The sequence below is a fragment of the Schistocerca cancellata genome, chromosome 1 (assembly GCF_023864275.1).
Source record: "Schistocerca cancellata isolate TAMUIC-IGC-003103 chromosome 1, iqSchCanc2.1, whole genome shotgun sequence".
In the NCBI taxonomy this organism is placed as follows: Eukaryota; Metazoa; Arthropoda; class Insecta; order Orthoptera; family Acrididae; genus Schistocerca; species Schistocerca cancellata.
This window is the reverse complement of record NC_064626.1, coordinates 1237598505-1237616852: the sequence shown is the minus strand read 5'-3', so window position 1 is coordinate 1237616852 and position 18348 is coordinate 1237598505.

Below are 18348 nucleotides of genomic sequence, written 5' to 3'. Positions count from 1 at the left end.
TTTCTCTATGTCTAATAAGTCTCTACCTAATGTTTTCTGCATGGTTATAACTGCACTGGGAAGTGGGCACGCCTGTCAGTATAGACTTTCCGTTTTGCAACCACGAGTCCACATTTCAAAACCTGACCTGCTGCCCAGGGGAAAGTAAACACAATTGCTGGCCTGGAGATACTAACAAACTAAAAACATACTACTTGTAACTGTTACAATTATTAGTCTACAAATGAAATAAATACTGGTGAAATGTCGTTCAGTACACTGTCTTCAGTCACCAACAGAAATATCTAGATTTATACAACACAAGAAGGTGACAACACGTAATGCACCCAGGGGCGTTGTCAAAGATGATCGTTCTGGTGATCTAGGGGTTATAGTGTGGGGAGCCATAATATTACAAAGTCGCACTGACCACCAGACTTTTGAACACGACACATTCACCAGTCAATGTTAGTGTGACACTATACTCCTTTCCCATGTGCATGTTTTCATGGATGCACTCGGCCCAGACTTCATAATTATGGATGACAGTGCGTGTCTGCAATGAACAGCGCAGCTGGAGATGCTCTTCAAACAAGAGGATATTCGGCGAATAGACTGGCCCGTCCGTTCCCTCGGCTTAAATCCCTTCGAGCACGTGTGAGATGTGATGGACAGCACGCCTGCATGCACCACGGACCATCCAGAAGTTGGCAGCGGCGTTGTTGGAGGAATGGTACGCACCACCACTAGAAATATTTACCAACCTTGTGGCTAGCATGAGAGCACGCTGCATAGCATGAATTGATGGCCATGGTGATCACACACCATATTAAAAACCATGTCCCGTGTTTTTAACATCCAGGGAATGAGCGTGAATCACAATGACTGCACTGTAATGATTGTCTCTGAATGAATGAAAGTGTCATTTCTGTTTGTCTCGTTGCGTATTTCTTTCATTTGCCTTCTGTATTACACAGTAGCAGTTCTTTCTAGATATGGTCCAAGTTTCACCCAGGTATATTTCTTGGCAGTCACACATCACGCGAAACTTACTTTCATTCTTAAGTTTAGCACACTAATGGATAAGTAAAAGAGACCTGTGAGGAAAGGTACGGATTTCAAACAGTTTCAGGTAGTGGCCGAAAAGTGTCCTGATACATCAGACTACTTGTTACGTAGAGCTTAGGTTATAGGTTATGACGAACATCTACATCACCTAATGGTGCGTGGGAAGAATGATTGTCGGTAAGCCTCTGTATTGGCTCTGATTTCTCGAATTTTCCTCTAGTTCTCAATACGCGAGATGTATGCAGGGGGAAGTAATGTGTTCTCCGACTCCTCCTAAAAAGTGCTGTCCCGAAATTTTAATAGTAAATCTCTCAGTGACGCACAACGCCTCTCTTGTAACGTCTGCCAGTGGAGTTGGTTTAGCATCTCAGTAACGCTCTCTCGCTAGCTAAACGATCATGTGACGAAACGCGCCGCTGTTCTCCGGACTTCTCTATCTCCTCTATCAGTCGTGCCTGATAGGACTCCCAGATAGATGAACAATACTCAAGAATGGGACGAACAAGCGCCTTATAAGTAACTTCTATCGTGGGTGAGTTATATTTCCTTAAGATTCTTCCGATGAATCTGAGTCGGGTATCTGTTTTTCCCACCATCTGTTTTACGTGATCATTCCACGTAAGGTCGCTCTTGATAGTTCCGCCTAGATATTTTAAGGCAGACGCTATCTCCAGTTGTTTGTCATCAAAAAAATGGTTCAAATGGCTCTGAGCACTATGGGACTTAACATCTGAGGTCATCAGTCCCCTAGAACTTAGAACTACTTAAACCTAACTAACCTAAGGACATCACACACATCCGTGCCCGAGGCAGGATTCGAAACTGCGACCGTAGCGGTCGCGTGGTTCCAGACTGAAGCGCCTAGAACCGCTCGGCCACAACGACCGGCGTTTGTCATCAATAGCGGAGCTGTACAGTAGTGAATTTCTTGCAGTGAACACATAGTGTGTTGTGGGACGATCACTCTGTTGTATAAATAATTCAAAAGCTAAGATCGCTGAAACACTGTTTACTAGATGACCGGTTTCAACACACTATAGGTGCCATCATCGGATCTGAATGTAGCTTAAAATGCATAAATCATTTGGACATAACGATGCATGAGGCAGACCAGCTGATATAAAATCATTGTCGCAGAAATGAAAATCAAAAAACAACTGATCATGAGAGCAATTGTTTTTTAATTTTTATTTCTGTGAAAATGATTTTATATCAGCTGGTCTGCCTCATGCATCGTCATATCCAAATGATTTATGCATGTTAAGCTACATTCAGATCCGATGATGGCACCTTTAGTGTGTTGAAACCGGTCATCTAGTAAACAGTGTTTCAGCGATCTTGGCTTTTGAATTATTTATAGTGAATTTCTTTCCCTGCGTAGAGGCAATATGTTACATTTATTTACGTTCAGTGTCAATTGCTAGACCCTGCACCATTCATCAATTCTCTGCAGGTCGTTCTGCAAATTCTTACTATCTTCTGGCGTTGCTACTTTGGTGTAGACGGCTGCATCATCTGCGAATGTCCTTAAAGAGCATCCGACGCCTTCTACTATATCTTTGATATATATTGTAAACAGCAACGGCCGTATCACACTTCCCTGTGGTACTCCGGATATTACCTTTACATCTGTCGATTTCGTTCGGTTTAGACGACGTGCTGGGTTCATCTGCAAGAAAGTCTTGAATGCATTCGCAAGTCTGCTCCGATACTCCGTAAGCTCGTTTTTTTTTTTTCATTAAGAAACTTTCATCTGAAACAGTCGAGTTGATATCGAGTGGTCGCAACCGATCTCGGATTTATGAAAAGAGCGGTGAGTTCATAAATTATATCGCGTAAGGCAGAAAACACTTTAAAAAAAACAACAGTGAAATGTAGTTCGGCTTTATAATTTCCACAGCTAGTTCTGGAACAGGGGTAAGCTAAGAGTCGCTCTATCCTCTGGAAAAAAAAACCGACGTTACTCATCATAACACGGAGAAAGTAAAAGACTTGTCGTCGATCTGTCCGCAACGTAATAGTTCTCCAGCACCGTTCGCGCTCCCGGGCTGAATGAAAATGTCATTCCTTGACGTGTGACACAATTTCAGCAGTCAACAAACCTCTTTCCGAGAGACTGTGAGCATTTAATTTGGTGGTCGCTCGTGTCGTCGTGTGTCCTCTGGCAGACCTGTGTAAAAACTCGCCCGCACACCTGCTGCGTGACTCGCGGTCAGAGAGAATAGTCTTCGTTCTCCACAGGTCGGCGCGCTCCACTCGCATTAACAGCACAGACGCGCCTTGTCGAGCGACAAATGGGAGCGCGGCTGCAGCCTCGGCTTGCCTTTGGCATGCGACACACACACACACGAGACTGCTTCTGCTCCTTCGTCCTCTGCTGCGAGGGCACGCGTGCGTGCAACGACAGATAAGCGCCTCCTTTTCCGGCCTGTGTGTCGTATTTACGTCGTTCCTTTATTTTCTTTACTTTTTTTTCCTGTTTCCCTGTCCTTTATCCGTTATTTGCGGCGGCAGACGCCACCGACACAATGGGTGACTGAGGGATATAAGTTGTCGCCGATAGAAACGCCGCTGGCGAATAAAGATTCCGGACGAATAATAAATGCCATTCCGCTAGAGTGAATTGGATTACCGAGCGCTGGAGCGGAAATCTGATTGCGGACAAAAAAAGCTGTCGGACGGTGCCAAGCCGTAAATCTCACTCGTTTTCTGTTCGCGTGCGCCCTTTCTGGGAACTTGACGTCCGACTCAAACACTACTGCGACCTTCGCCGCCGCGCTTAGCAATGACTCTACGAAACGTTCTCAGACACGGCAATAATCGGTTGACGGATGTGAGTGAAAACTGAAACAAAAATGTTACCACGATTCCTTCCATCTTGTGGATGAGCTGCTGATACAGTGTGACAATTATTAAACTAAATGAACAAAATAAACTTGAATTAATTACAAACTCCGGCATGCACACACTTTATTCAACATATATGCGTCACTACAGATATTAGGATTTAGGTTGTGACATAGAATGAGATTTTCAGTCTGCAGCGAAGTGTGCGCTGATGTAAAACTGACAACCAACTAAAAGAAAAATTTAATGGTGTATCTTTGTTGGACTTTTACAAATCGCCCTGCCAAGAGACACATATGCCTTGCTGCACAGTCGAGCCTTATATATGTCACCTTTCTTTGGAAGCACTAAGTTGTGAACAATTATCTTCAGGAGTAAGCACACGAAGAGTAAAAACATACCAAAATCCCAGATGAAAAGCTTGAGTACACCCAGAGAATTGCAACAAGTTCGACTGAACCTCCGGTGAGGTCTAGGTAAGCCGAAAGGTTGGACACCACTAGACCTATATTTATATCCCATGGTACCCTTCATACTATAGATAGTATCCACTTCATATTGTCTCTTTTTCAGCCATGACCTAACAGCAAAACACATCAAGCACTTTTAGTGTCACATTTTTTAGTTTCCTCAGCACGATTTTATGTAATTCTACTACATTCCATTAACCTTGATGTACTTTCATGTTAATCTTATAATCCTATTAAAATACGTTATTCAATCAGTACAAATAGGCTTGAAATGTTAATAACAATGTCTTCTTTAAAATTCCATAATTTAATTTCTACATCTGTTATTATTATTATTATTATTATTATTATTATTACTATTATTATTTTTACCACAATTATTGTTATCATTATATACTTGTCGTGTATAACGTGAAACGTCCCCTTAGAAAAATTATACATGACTATGCTTAAACTGACACACAATATATTTAGCGCAACGCAATCTGACTTTCAAAAATCCCTACAAAAGAATGGCCCTGACTAACATTAACCTATACCTTTCACAAATCACTTAGCTCACAAAAATCTTCATTACTCGAACTATTGCAATACAGCGAGCGCCACTACTGCCAGCTAAATAAAAGATTCAAACTACGGAAGGCACTAACTACTGATAGGCATAGTTAGCAATTGAAAGATTTTAATAGAGAACAAACAATGTATTTACCTTAATAGTGTTCAAAAGTCATAATGTATATAGCAGTTCATGATATCCAGTATTACAAATTTCAAAACTCCGCCATCTCTCTCCTCACATCCACCACTGCTGGCGGCTCACCTCCAACTCAGCAACGCTACGCGCTGTTAACATCCAGCTGCCCAACACTACAATAGCCAACAACAATGCAAACCAGCCACAGACTGCACACAGCACAGGCAGTGTTTTTCATACAGAGCGCTATGTGGCGTTACCAATAAAAAAAACTATACAGTCTACTTACACATTATATACTTGCCGTGTATGACGTGAAACATCCCCTTAGAAAAATTATACATGACTGTGCTTAAAGTGACACAATATTTTTAGCGCAACGCAATCGGACTTTTAATAATCCCTACAAAAGAATGGCCCTAACTAACAATAACCTATACCTTTCATGAATCACTTACCTCAGAAAAATCCGTTATTCAAACTACTGCAATACAGTGAGCGCCAATACTGCCAGCTAAATAAAAGATTCTAACTACTTAAGGCACTAACTACTGATAGGCATAGTTAGCAAATGAAAGATTTTGATAGAGATCAAACAATGTATTTACCTTAACAGTGTTCAAAAGTCATAATATATATAGCAGTTCATGACATCCATTCTTACAAATGTACTGTTTCTGATGGACACACGTCCAGATCATCCGCTCTCAAAACTCCGCCATCTCACTCCCCATATCCACTACTGCTGGCGGCTCACCTCCAACTGCGCAACGCTACTCGCTGTTAACATCCAGCTGCCCAACACTACAGTAGCCAACAACAATGCAAACCAGCCACAGACTGCACACGGCACAGCCAGTGATTTTCATGCAGAGCGCTACGTGGCGTTACCAATATAAAAACCTAAACAGCCTACTTACAAACGTTACATTGATCCACTAATGATGTCTCATTACACATTTCCTTATATTTTTTTGTCAGAATTGAACTCACATGTATGAAACAGCTTCAGACGTCTGATTATTTTGCAAATAAATTAATATCTCAAGTATTTGGCGTAAAGCGTGTAAACGAGAAAAAGCTCTGAGCCCTGTTGGCTCTTATAGAAACTGCACCTGATTACGCTCTTTGCCTGCGTACGGCATGTCTTCTGTGTCTTTTACAAGCGCGCCGACTCGCTTGGAGGAGTCTCTCTCTCTGCAGGTCAAGAATGGAGGCTCCAGCTGGCACCTGGAGAGCAGAGTCGGAGCGGAACTGAGCAGGCGTGTTCGCGGGGCTTGGCCGAAGGAAGAAGAGTGGTGTACCATCTGCCATTTGGAACAGATCCTGTTCAACCAAAAACAATTAAACTCGATGAGCACGCTTCCGAAAATTGACTGTTGCTGTGAACGTGTCCCGCGAAGCCAATTTTAACATGGAGCCCAGTCTGTTAACTGCTATTTGTCGGAACTTCACTTCTCACTGGGCTCCAGTCGGTTTCTTACTTTGTGCTTGTTACTGACTCCGAAAGATTCGAAAAGAGTTCATTACTCATTGCTTGATGAAACTGCTTCCGCCAGTTAATTGTTTATTGTTGTCGTGGGTCTGAATTAAGTATCATTTGCCCCAGACTTAAATTGGTCATTTATTCGTTGGAGTAGTACCGAGGTGCACGGGGAGAATAGATCTGAGTGGTGCAGCTGGTCTGATCTTGCTCAGTAAGTGCTTCCACCTTTATGGTTTTTATTATGTAAATATTGTAACTCGTTCTGAACGATGTTGGACTTTTGCTATGATTAATTCTATTTCAGTAGGCCTCTGTCATCAGCACTGTTCCTTGCAAGTTTCAACCTTCTGTATCGTGCTAGTATTAGATTTACCAGAACTTCTTACTCTTTGTTTATTATTCAAGAGTTACTACTATTGGCGTTAGACAAAAGCAGTGTTGCTTTAACTTATTATTTGTTTCGTTTAAATTATTTATTGCTTTAGTAAAGGGTTATTTTAAATACAGTTCTGGCCATGGGCAATCCAAAGTGTAATTTCTGGAACTTTGAAGAGCCGCCCGCTTTGGTAAACTGATTATTGTATGTTTGTTAAATGCATTTTATTTACTTGTTTTAGGTATAACAAAGACTGCGTTATTTGACCTGCGTCCTGTAGAACGACGCGTACTGTGAACCGGTGACAGGTTTGAGTCCCCCCAACATTCAGTCGATGGCAAAAGGAAGCTAACTGGACACCTTGCATTTATAACTGAACTGTGAATCTCTGGGCAACTTTCTGTATTTAGTTACTTATGATTGCAGTTATTGTGCGAATGATGTTTATTTCACGGCCTAGCCCTATCACTCCCAGGCACCTAGCTCATTAGCCATTTCAGTTTTAGAAAAAAACTGTAAGTACGCTTCAAGTTGGTAGGAAGTCATTAAATGTTCTCATTATGACACACTGTATCACTATAGTGTGGATAATTGTGCTCCATTTCAAGCAAACACAAATTTCTCACGCGTCTTAATGTCTATAAAGTAACATCTCCTGAACTATGTCTCGTACAATGATATAATTTCGCACGTACGTTTAGTGATATGTGTGGAAACTGTTAGCAAAGCGTGCTGGGAACAGAGTAACTAGTAAAGAAGTCATAAATTAAAACTTCATGCCCGATGTTGAAGTCTTACTGCGAGCCATTTTAAGCAAAAGCTAGTACGTATCGTACAGTGACATATATTTGCTGGTATATTCAGTGATGTATGTAGGATAGTGTCTGAAAACTGAGCTACGATAGTAACGAAGTAATAAATTAAATACTCTTGTCTGGTGGTGAAGTTTTGCTTCACGGAAGAGAAAATGTAGTCAGGAATAAACTTTTTCTCTTACAGAATTTTGTGGGGATGCCAGCGAGAAAAAGTTCTATAACGGTTTGAATAAGTAGATCACGACACCATTTAAAATTTTTAAATTCAGTCACGAATCACGCGACATATTGAAAATGAAATTTTTGTCACTCCTGGAGATTTCTATATACGCAAGCTGCAACTATTCTTGGTTCCGGTACAGCCGCTTAGTAATACAGATAGCGGGCCTGAAGGCCCTAACGTTGCCAGGTAAAAACATAAGTAAATAAAGAAACACGCTACTTTCTGTTTCTCTGGTTAACATTCAAAGCAGTTTAGCGCACTGCGAAGGATAACGTTAACAGTACCTGATAATTTCCTGCTGTCCCTACCGGTAAACCTATGAATCTAACGGACATTGTTGTTGTTGTTGTGGTCTTCAGTCCTGAGACTGGTTTGATGCAGCTCTCCATGCTACTCTATTCTGTGCAAGCTTCTTCATCTCCCAGTACCTACTGCAACCTACATCCTTCTGAATCTGCTTAGAGTATTCATCTCTTGGTCTCCCCCTACGATTTTTACCCTCCATGCTGCCCTCCAATACTAAATTGGTGATCCCTTGATGCCTCAGAACATGTCCTACCAACCGATCCCTTCTTCTGGTCAAGTTGTGCCACAAACTTCTCTTCTCCCCAATCCTATTCAATACTTCCTCATTAGTTATGTGATCTACCCATCTAATCTTCAGCATTCTTCTGTAGCACCACATTTCTAAAGCTTCTATTCTCTTCTTGTCCAAACTATTTACCGTCCATGTTTCACTTCCATACATGGCTACACTCCATACAAATACTTTCAGAAATGACTTCCTGACACTTAAATCTATACTCGATGTTAACAAATTTCTCTTCTTCAGAAACGCTTTCCTTGCCATTGCCAGTCTACATTTTATATCCTCTCTACTTCGACCATCATCAGTTATTTTGCTCCACAAATAGCAAAACTCCTTTACTACTTTAAGTGTCTCATTTCCTAATCTAATACTCTCAACATCACCCGACTTAATTTGACTATATTCCATTATTCTCGTTTTGTTTTTGTTGATGTTCATCTTATATCCTCCCTTCAAGACACCATCCATTCCGTTCAACTGCTCTTCCAAGTCCTTTGCTGTCTCTGACAGAATTACAATGTCATCGGCGAACCTCAAAGTTTTTATTTCTTCTCCTTGGATTTTAATACCTACCCCGAATTTTTCTTTTGTTTCCTTTACTGCTTGCTCAATATACAGATTGAATAACATCGGGGAGAGGCTACAACCCTGTCTTACTCCCTTCCCAACCACTGCTTCCCTTTCATGTCCCTCGACTCTTATAACTGCCATCTGGTTTCTGTACAAATTGTAAAGATTATATATTTATATTCTTTTTAACATTGTCACACAAAACTTCAATGTACCGATATTACGACAGAACCTTAGAAATGTCAAAGGCATACAAGGAGCACAATAGTGGCCCCAGGACTGAACGGCGCGGCAATTGTGAGAGAATACTTTTCCAGTTCCTTCCTAATACGAGCGGTCTCTTTCATACGTGCACTGTTAATAGCAGTGTTGGCAAGCGTGACCCCGAGTTCGTGCTTAGACTCCGGGAAGACGGAAGGCAGTGCATCTAGCTGCCGTCACTGTAGCTGTTTGTTGCAACAGGCTCACTTCCCGCAAGTGACGCTTCAAAGCTCTGTTTTATTGCCCACTAAATCAATCCGGCGCATAACGAGCGGGCGAAAGCCAGCGCGGCGCCACGGGCCCGCCTGCCTCGGCGCACCGCAGGGTTCACCTCCCCTCCCCCTCCCCTCCCTCCACCTCCCCCACCCTGGTGGCGCGCGGCGCAAGTCGCAAACTTGGCTGCTCCTGCTCTCCGGGCGCATAGTTGCGCGTCTTGGAATTCGCGCGCCCCGCCTGCCAGTTAGGCAAGCCCGCGCTGCTGTTCCCGGAGCCCTAGGCCCCGTATATTGAAAACAACGCCCAGCGTGCACTAGATTACACCAGTTACAGCCGCCGCTTCTCGGGAAAGCCGTACCGTCGCTATTTATCACGGCAGTCGCTATAACGGCTTTGATTAATGTCGTTCGAGCAGAATGCAAAGTCTCCGGAAACAAAGATGACTAACTGTTTGTGTCTCCGGCCCTTATACGCACTTTTTGTGGGCTGTTAGTGTCGGAATAACCGAGACGCAAGTTCTCGTCAATTGACTATTCCGGTGCCGATGACACAGCATTCTTCTCCCTTTACCCAACACTTAAGAAGTTTTCAATGTTCCTTCATCTATACCTCAACCGCACCTCTTCCTCAAAATTAAACCACAGAAGTCCCATACATAATAATTACGGGACAATTATATGCAAGGCAGCTGTCCCGATGTCTACATCACAATCTTCAAGTGTCCTATGCTTCGCACCAATACAGTAAAGCATCCGATAATAACACACAACAGAAAATTGATCTGGACTCTCCAACTGCCAACCATTCAAATAAAAGGAAACGCCACTTTTCCTTCATCTTCTACACGTACAAAACCCAAACTCATCTCATGCTCATATCTGTTTAAAAACTGTACTTCTTGCATCTCGAAAATTATGTAATCCTTTTTGTGTCTGTGTGAAATACCCTTCCTTGCTATATCGAAAAGCTTCAAACATCCTGTATCTCCTCTAAACCTAATACCAAAAATTGAATCATAACTTCCCTACCATTTATTTCTAAACCTGGCTCTATACCAATACATCCACACGATCTTATATTACGTTAAGGCACAATAACAGAAACATTGGAACTATACACTAGTGACCTTCACCTTTATTTTATGCTGTTCAGTTCTGTTTATCATGTCAGAAAGAGTACTTCATAAATTTCATTTTAATAATACCATATTATTACTTCTACGTATACCTATGGCAACTAGCAACCACAAAAGGTGTGCTATCCCTGTCACAAAATAAGAGTTTCTTCTATATAGAAAATACTGTAAAATCTAAACCAACCTAAAACAACAGCTTTAATAACAACTCTTATAAAATTTCGTCAAAACTCCCTCTATCGAAAAATAGTTACAATTGAAGCAACAATAAAAATATAACGGCATACTTCCTTACAATAAAGATGCTAATACCATTATGTATGTGGTGAATCCAAGCTTGGAACTCCACCCCAATATTGCCACCATTATTTTCTGCAGTGGAAGTCATCTCTTATTGTGTCTAACACTTTTCGAGCTTCATAATTTGTCCAGCTCCTCGCAGTTTTCTTCATTTCTAATAGATACAATTTCTGATGTGTAATGATTTACTTCCCGAAGAGACAACTTGTACATGGGCACGGTACTCAATTTTAATTTGTGATTAGGAAGTAGACATACCCTACTTCCAACTCCAGGTGTATCATAAAGTTCGTTTCGATATCTGTCTGTTTTAAGATGTTTCGTTTCCCATCCCCTCATCGTATACCCGCTCCTTTTATTTCTGCTCTAAAAATCGCCAAGGATCCAGAGTCAGATATCAGATCCGCACTGCTTTCACCTAAATACTTGACATATATATGACTACAAACCAGACCATTCATCCAAACACTGTCTGACATCCTAAACCCCAATTCTCATTACAGTTTTCTTCTGAAATTTCGATTGCCAGGTGCAAAACATTCACAACAACCAACAACAGTAATGTCCATTATTCTCCCGTTTCTAAAATAATAGAAAGATTACCTTCGTGGAAAGCGCTTCATTTACATTAATCAGTAACGCATCGTTCTCTTTGTGTTGAAAATGCAGTTTATGTGCTTTTGTATAAAAATTTCCTGCTTGTTGGACTATAACACGTACAAAGGAAAAAGCTGGTAGAGGACACAGGTACAAGCAAATACGAGTACTCCTTATGAAGTTAGGTCTGGAAACCAACGGTTTCTCCGATACGACGTATTACGCCTGTGTGCATCGACATCGCAACCGAGTTCCCGAGGATTCAAACTGCAGATATGCAATTCAGGAAAACCCATTACTGCAGATGTTCCACGTGGCCATAGTTCATGTGAAGGCAGGGTTCAGTACGTTTTCTTGTCGATGCCTGTACACATACAAGAGTACCAGGTAGGTTCCGTATGCAGTGACAGGCATCCACAATGCGTTCTCAGACTTCATTGTCACACTCAGCAGGGCTTGAATACACCAAACCTTTTCAAATGTCTCCACACACAACAAAATTTAGTAGGTTCAAGTCGGGACCTGAAGGACCATGATACCAGCGAGTCACAACCGATACAACAGTTGTCGAAGATTCGTGCTACATATTTCCAAACAGCCACATGACAGTCTGCCATTGCACCATCAGGCATGTACGCTCCCTTTCCCCACAACCAACATCATCCTCAATAACATCAACAGTGGCATGCTTCCAGTTGTGCATAGGTCGTACTGGGGAAACCATTGATTTCTCGACCTCTGTTTATAAGGTTGTTTGCTTGTTTCACTGTCGGGACTTTTCTCTGTGTCCGTAACAATCAAACAGCTTGTATGTAGCTCCTGAAGGGCATTTTTAATGAACAATTGACAAAACCCACTGATTTCTGTTTTCTTCCTTCTTAACTGGGCCAATATATAATGTTGTGAATATAGTACTAACCAGAAAGAAAAAAATAAATAGAGAAATTAAGTCTACTTGAATTTCTAATAGCGTCAGCAAAGAAATATGAATCTTTCTTGTTTTTGTTTGTACAGGTGGTTATGACTCAATTGCAACTAGACACACAGGTCGAGTATGGACTGCAGTGAACGTATGGCAGCGAAACTTGGTATATATTCTAATACGTTAATGTGGAACCAATTTATGCTGGAAAAAATTAGTTCCAATTTTCTCCACCAGGTGTAAAGCTGGTGCTGTGAATGCAAGGAAGACGTACTGAAATGTTTCCATGTATAATGGGGTAGGAACAGGACGTGGGCAGTAAAGGACAAACACATGAGAAAGGCATAATGATAATGTTATTATTAATTGTCGCTTGCACAGTTTGTTCAATATCAGCACTGGGGACGTCAACGAGATGCTGTCTAGCGCCAGATTTACACCTGATGGCCAAAATCAGAACTATCTTCTTTTCGGCGTCAGTCGGTTCTACTTTAACGCATTAGCTTATCTGCCAAGTTTCGCTCCATACAAAAATTACAGCCCACTGGACATCCACAGGTAGCCGCATTTTAAGTATAAAAACGTGGTACGTTTCGAATCATTCGTTTCCAGACCATGGTTTATCCCAAATTTATACTTATCTTCTTTCCGACGATCCCCATAAATCTGTTCCACCGTTATTTAGGTTAGTCCTCGAGAATATCGAAGATCGTTATAAACAGCGTTTTGGGCGCCTCCACCCCATGAGACACTGCGAAGTTTGGGATATTTTCTACGACTTTGGTGGCAGTATGGCGACTGTGAAATGTACGGGGGCACCATTAGAGAGGAAACAGTTGGTAAATTTTAATGGTCAGATAGCTTCACATGGCTGTTTGGGACAGAGATTGGATTGTGCCAGACAGTGTAATTAAGGTGGGAACAATTCTTTTTACAGATTTCCTTTGCTTCAGGTATAAGTTTGTATTGGCAATAAAGTCTTTCTAAATTCAGAACAAAATAATTTTTTCAGTGCCATGCAACATCCAGAAGCACTGGAGTTGTTTGAGAACTTTACCAGCTTGATGGCAAGAACTTTTCTAGAGGTTTATTAAGTAGAAGAGCAGTGTGGGGGGTGGAGGGTTGAAATACGGATATTAGACTATGTCTGGGCGAAAAATAAAAAGCGAGAGGTGAGAATGGTAATGGAGTTTTCTTCATTTCTCTGCAACTGCTGCAGCAGGGCTCCCTGTCTACTATGGAGCCAAGTAGGCCAGGCCAATGACACAGTGGCGAGAGCGCAGGCGTGACGCGGCCGCGAGAGAGGAGCCGGGCATACTAAACTGCAGCGGCGGCGGCGCTGCCACTCTGCCAATATGGCCGCCAGGGGACTCCCCCAGGAGCGGCGCGGCAGAAGCGGGAGCGGGCCTAATTTAGCGGGGAGTCCCCCGCCAGCCGTGTTGCAGAGCACAATGCCTGCCCTGCTGGCGGCGGCGGCTGCCGGCGTGGCGCCCAAATTGGAGGCGATCAGCGTCCCGCCTTCCTTCATCCATGGGCCCCAGAAGGCTAAGGGCATTTAATTAAAGTACAACACTGCACGGCCGGCATGCCTGCGGGGTTTCATTCCATTAATGCCATTGTTGCTCTGTAACTTGTGGAGATTTATGAAATAAGGAAATAAAAGGAAAAAGAAATGCAACCACAATTTCAAGTTAACATCGGTAACCTCTGAAATGGTGGAGTTCGGGTACACCATATCGATGTATTGCCCTCTTATGTTACACAGTATATATCCCGTGTCAAATAAGAATTCAAATAAATTATTTTTGTGAGCATTTCTACAGAATGTGTATGTATATGCCGGGTGATTTTTTTCAATCAAGTACAAACTCTAGCGATTGATCGCTGAGACAATACAGAACAAAAAAGGTCTAATGAAGTTATGTCAAGAAACGCATAGTTTCCAAGCTAGAGACCATTTATTCAATCATACTTTATTACACAGACTGCAGTCTAATACGCGCTACACCACGCAGCCACGACACTGGACTCGCATTCGGGAGGACGACGGTTCAATCCCGCGTACAGCCATCCTGATTTAGGTTTTCCGTGATTTCCCTAAATCACTCCAGGCCAATGCCGGGATGGTTCCTCTGAAAGGGCACGGCCGTCTTCCTTCCCCATCCTTCCCTAATCCGATGAGACCGATGACCACGCTGTCTGGTCTTCTTCCCCAAACCAACCAACCAACCACGCAGCCACAGTTACAGTATGCATGGTTTCCTCCTACAGGGTGGTAGTGTTCCTCGTAAGTCATGCCCTAGCGCCCTCCCCTGCCACAGTAATTGGTAATGTTGTGCTCGATTCATTTCTCTTGCTGACTCACCTAGTAGTGGATGTGATACAGCTTTATACACAATGGTTCCGTATCCGAATCGAGACCTTTCCAACATTGTGTTTGCTTATAGAAAGGCAAATGACAACGGGCGACGGGCAGGAGACGTATCTCCCCCGACAACAACTTCAGCATTCAGTATTTGCAACAGTGTTTCGTCGTTTGCCTGAGAAAGGGTATTTTCAGGATGCACGAAATCTCGAACGACGTACCGAAAATGTTCGGACACCAGACTTGGAGCAAAATGTGATTAACACAGTGGGAGGCGACCACCGAGTCAGTATCAGGCAATTGGCCCGCCACTACAGGGTAAGCCAGACGACCGTGCCGGCCTGAGTGACCGTGCGGTTCTAGGCGCTACAGTCTGGAGCCGAGCGACCGCTACGGTCGCAGGTTCGAATCCTGCCTCGGGCATGGATGTGTCTGATGTCCTTAGGTTAGTTAGGTTTAATTAGTTCTAAGTGTTCAGAGCCATTTTTGAACCAGACGACCGTGTAGAGCATTAATACTAGCGACAGAGTTTCACAATCGGAAGCGGTTTCGTCACTGGTTTATTCACCAGGCAAGTACGATTCCGGGCTCCGTGTCATCCATCCTATACACAGATAAGGCCACCTTTACGTTGAGTGATATCTTCAACTTTCATACTGTGGGATGGTATGCAGAACTCCAATGGTATGGCGACAGCGAAGCATCACCATCGGTGCAGCCGGAATGTGTGGGCTGGGATAATTGGCGACCGTATTTTGGCTCTGGCTCTGAGCACTATGGGACTTAACATTGAAACGTCCCCTTAGAATAATTTATACATGACTGTGCTTAAACTGACACACAATATTTTTTTTTGCGCAACGCAATCTGACTTTCAAAAATCCCTACAAAAGAATTGCCCTGACTAACATTAACCTATTCCCTTTCACAAATCACATACCTCACAAAAATCTTCGTTACTCAAGCTACTGCAATACAGCGAGCGCCACTACTGCCAGCTAAATAAAAGATTCAAACTACGGAAGTCACTAACTACTGATAGGCATAGTTAGCAATTGAAAGATGATAATAGAGAACAAACAATGTATTTACCTTAACAGTCATAATATATATAGTAGTTCATAATATCCAGTATAACAAACTTCAAAACTCCGCCATCTCTCTCCCCACATCCACCACTGCTGGCGGCTCACCTCCAACTGCGCAACGCTACGGGCTGTTCACATCCAGCTGCCGCTGCCCAACACTACAATGGCAGACAACAATGCAAACTAGCCACAGACTGCACACAGCACAGCCAGTGACCTTCATACAGAGCGCTACGTAACGTTGCCAATAAGAAAACATAAACAGCCTACTTACATAGCCCCCATGGTCCCCACAAAAAATTTTACAAATTGTTTTGGCCAGTGGCCAATAATGATTTGATAAAATTTTTCATAATTACAATAACAAAGATATCCAATGCACACACTTATTAATACAATGTTGGTCAAAAGCTAAAATTTTCTCACAGTCCATAAAGACAGTCCTGATCATTCATCACATCTATGGTCACTTAGAACTACTTAAACCTAAGGACATCACACAACACCCAGTCATCACGAGGCAGAGAAAATCCCTGACCCCGCCGGGAATCGAACCCGGGAACCCGGGCGTGGGAAGCGAGAACGCTTCCGCACGACCACGAGATGCGGACACCGTATTTTGGGACCAGGCTTCCTTCCACGTCACCTGACAGAGCGGAACTGTCGCCGTTTCTTGCGGGTGACTGTGCCTCCAATGCTGAAAGAAGTTCCATTGATCCGAAGGATTATGCGACTGCTACGTGATGGTGCTTCAGATCACTCCATCGTTAACGTCCGAACGCATCTGAATCGTGTCTTCCCTGGTCGATGGATCGGACGAGAGGGTCCAGTTGCATGGCCTGCTCGTTCACCGTATCTCAAACCGGGCGATTTCTCGTTATGGGGCCATCTCAAAAGTACAGTGTATGCAGCGCCGATTCCAGATGTGGAGACACTGGAGAAGCGTATTCATACTGCCTTTGACACAGCTCGGATGCAGTCTGGCCAATGCGAACATGCGAGACAGAACATGTTACTGGTGTACACGCATGCGTTAAGGAACATGGAAACCATTTTCAACACAGTACTGTAACTGTGGCTGCATGGTGCAGCACGTATTAGACCTCTGTAACAATGTATAATTGATAAAGGGTATCTAGCAGGGAAACCTCGCATTTCTGGACGTACATTCATTAGACTTTTTTTTCAGTCTCCTCTCATCGATCAGTCCCTAGAGTTCGTACACGGTGGAAAAAATCACCCTTTATATACATACACATTCTGTAGGAATGTTCACAAAAATTAAGTTTAATCACGACAGGGCGATACATCGATAGGGTGTACCCGAACTCTACCATTTCGAAGGCTGTTCGAAAACATCCCCGAACATGCTATGAAATTTAGACGGCGGTGTTTGGATACACCCTGTCGATGTTTTGCTGTGTCATGATGTCACATACTGTCGTCTTGTGTCAAATATGAATTAAACTTAATTTTTATCTGTGATCATTTGTAAAGAGTATAGACATAAAACTTTTTCACTAGTATTAACTGGAAATTGTTTTTTTTTCGGAGTATTTTGGTACATTCTGAAAAAATCATTTTTTACCGGCAATTGTAAATTTCATTTATTGTCTACTTGTTTCGGTAAGGTTTCGGTAACAGCTATCGTCTTCATAGGAGTTAATAATCTACATCTACATTTATACTCCGCAAGCCACCCAACGGTGTGTGGCTCATCATATGGTCAGTTATCTCCTATGAAGATGGCAGCCAGTACAGAAACCAGTAGAGCGTAAATAAAATTGTACAGCTGTTGGCAAAAAAAAATATTTTTTCCAAATGATTTATTGGATGTAATAAACACTTGAGGAAAGGTTTATTTTGGTATAATGGACACTTCGTCCCCTCAGGCGTTATCAGTCCTCTGCTTCGATGTGACCCGCCACGAATTCCAAAAAAATGGTTCAAATGGCTCTGAGCACTATGGGACTTAACATCTGTGGTCATCAGTCCCCTAGAACTTAGAACTACTTAAACCTAACTAACCTAAGGATAAGGTCCAGACTGAAGCGCCTAGAACCGCTCGGCCATACCGACCGGCCCCACGAATTCCTCTCCTATTCAAACTTCGACATGAGATAATGTCATTCACCCAACGACTTAGGTATTTCTTGGCTATATTCCATTCTGTGTCCCCCGCCCTCCCCCCTTACAGTAGCTATCATCAACAAATCCCTCAAGTACCATGAAAGTTATTCCTTGATATCTTACGTGTCCTGCCATCTCGTCTCTTCTTGTTGTCAATATTTTCCACATGTTCCTTTCCGATTCTGCGGAAAACCTCTACACTTCTCATCTCATCGAT